The 2,932-nt window shown below is 43.1% G+C and overlaps 1 protein-coding gene across 1 annotated transcript in view; it reads right to left on the bottom strand.

Moving 5' to 3' along the window:
* Positions 1–2,932, bottom strand: part of Tfap2d (transcription factor AP-2 delta) — a 60,320-nt gene that overhangs the window by 16,917 nt on the left and 40,471 nt on the right. The window lies entirely within an intron of this gene.

Raw genomic sequence — 2,932 nt, 5'->3', positions numbered from 1 at the left:
AATTATGTCAGAGTAGTTCAAAGCCCTAAATGTGAGAACTCATCACAAGGTTTTTCTGGATGTGAAAAGCATAAGGCAAAAATGTAAAAATACCTAGTAAAATATATGCACTTCTCCAACGAGCACCAGCCTGCTATCACGGTCTAGAAAAAGAGGTAAGAGGAGCACAGCAAGCCCGTGTAAGAAGCACTCATCTCATCTTCAGAACTGAAAATGTCCTGGAAGAGTTCTGGGCCATGAAGCCGGCAGCTGACTGAAGCACCAACAAGTTGGCAGGTTGCGCCTGTGCTGGGCTGAGCAAATGACTGTTTTTCTTTTCTTTTCTTTTCTTTTCTTTTCTTTTCTTTTCTTTTCTTTTCTTTTCTTTCTTTCTTTCTTTCTTTCTTTCTTTCTTTCATTTATTTATGTATTTGCTTGGTACAGGGTCTCACTATGCAGCCTGGACAAATCGTGCTTCGCCACCTCAGCCCCCTCAGTGCTGGGATTACAGGTGTGCGCCACCATGCCCAGTGTCACTGGCAGGCATGGCACCCCATGCGGCACCGGGGATCTAGCGCTGGACCTCGCACTTGCCAGGCAGGAGCTTAGCCGCCAAGCTATTTCTCCTGCCCCCTTGCTTATTTATTTCACAAGGGTTGTTTTTGTTTTTTGGCACTTGCGGAACTTGCGCAGGAACGTGCACTGGCCAGGCAGGCACTTGTGCCACTGAGCTGTCTCCCTAGCCCCTCACACAGGCTCTGATGCCTGGCGTTCCCTTTGCAGTTCTGCTCTGAGTCAGTAAAGGAGAACTCCCTGTCCACTGAAGGCTTCATCTGAATTCCTCATACACATGAACCAGGGCACCAATTCCTGCTCATCAGAGAATCACAAAGTACGTGTCAAGGACACAAGCACTGTGAGATGGGAGAAAACGCTTGCAGATTACCTATCAGACAGAGAGGGAGGACACAGGATTGTCAAAAAACGCCTGCAACTCGAGAACATAAAACAAAACAACTTAAAATTGGGCAAAGAACTACAACAGAGATGATGTTCTTATTCAAAACTCTCTAATGATTAAGGAAATGCAAATAAAAACGACAAATATCACCTACTAGGGTGGCTGTTAGAAAAGCAAAGCAAATAGTAAGTGTTGGTGACAATGTGCAGAAAGCAGAACTTGGTGCAAGGCTGGGGATGTAAAGTGCCGTGGCTACTTCACAGCACCGCGCCTCGGTTCCTGCAAAGAGGAGAGCTGCAGTTACCGCGTGACTCAGCAGTTCCACCTCTACGTGTGCGAGAGGACTACTGACGGCCCGCTCTGAAGAGGCTTTGCACAACTGTGCTCACAGGGGCAGCGTTTGTCACGGTCAGGAGGTGGGAGCAATCGAATACTCGGTGGGTGGATGAATAAACAGATGTGTGTGTTCCTACGGGAGGCGGGTATCGTGCAGCCTCGGGGAAGAGCATTCTGCTTTGCGTGGCTGCCCGGGCGAACCCTGTGGCACCCGTGCGGAGTTCAGTGTACGAGGCCCACAGTGTCAAATGCTGTGTGATCCGCTTAGATGGCAGTTCTGAAGAAACAGAAAACAGAATATTTTGCAGGAGCAGGAGAAAAAGGAGCGGCGCTTAGTGAGAAGAGGGCTTTGAAAAAGTCACGGAGCTTGGTTGCTCGACGGTGTGAGTGCATTTGGCTCTTCTAAACTGTGCATTAGAAAGGTTCTCTATGCTCAATTTTATGTTAGGTGTTTACAATTCACAATTTAGAAAAATTCTCTAGGAAATTTGATGTAAATTTTGTCTAAGTGACTTGTATAACTTCACTAATCTAACATTAGGAAATCAGAAAATAATAAATAATATGGAGTATAAAGAACAAAAAACGAAATAAGAAACAGTAAATAAAAAACAGGAAAGCATAACTTGTGGTATTCAAAATGCTTAACACAGAAATACAAAGTTTTATAAGTGATGCTATTGTAATTGCTATTTTTATTATTAAATTTACTACTGTAATTTATCATAAATAAATTATAATGTTAGAATAATTAAATGAATAGTTTTGTTGTTCCAAATTCTGATTAAGAATCTGAAGCTACATATAACTTAGAGGGTTTTACATCTCAAATATAATTCGCTCTCATTTTTCCTGGGAGTCGCCAGTGTCCCCCCTCCCACATCTCTTCACTGAGGAGCTCGGCTGATTGTCACACTCTGCGTGGAGAAGTGAGAAGCAGAGAAGGCCGATGTGAGTGTCTTCTCTAACGAGTTCTGTGGCATCAGATGAGCCAGTGACTGAGCACCAGCACGCTAGCAGGCTGTGCCTGTGCTGGGCTGGGACACTGTGCCAGCCCCTTCTACCTATGTATTCCACACAGTAGCTGCTACAACGCGTGTACGTGGAAGTTCTGTTTTGCTTTGAGCCAGGAACAAAGAACTTAAACAATAAAGGTATAGCCCCTGTGAAGGAAGAAGTCTGCTACCCCAGACATAGAATCCCGACTCTGTACTTTGTGATTGTAAATTCCTCCTGACAGAACTCTTGGTAAAATCCTTCTCTGAATTCTGAACTGATTTTGAATAAAAATTAAATTCTAAATTTAACTTCTGTAGAAATTACAAACCTTTGGTGTCTAGACAAACAGAAGAATGGAACTTGTTTTGCAGATAAAGTATTTCAATCTGCACATCTTAAAAAATCACCACATCTTCTAAACTTGTGTTAGTAGCAGAGGAAAAGAATACAGCACTTATTGAATGATTGTATATTTAAAGAATACTTTCTAATACTTTATATTCTTTTTCCTGTTTTAAGTATTCTTAGGTCATTTAGCTAGAGAAATAAAGACTTAAAAGAATATGGAATTAATTAACAAAGCAGGGGCCGGGGGGATGGCTCAGTGGAATAAGCACTTGCCTGGCAAGCTCAGGGACCTGAGTTCAATCCCTGGTT

Source organism: Octodon degus, unplaced genomic scaffold (assembly GCF_000260255.1).
Source record: "Octodon degus isolate 3935 unplaced genomic scaffold, OctDeg1.0 scaffold00022, whole genome shotgun sequence".
NCBI classification, from domain to species: Eukaryota; Metazoa; Chordata; class Mammalia; order Rodentia; family Octodontidae; genus Octodon; species Octodon degus.
The sequence above is the reverse complement of the archived record's forward strand: the minus strand, read 5'-3'. Positions and strand labels throughout refer to the sequence as shown.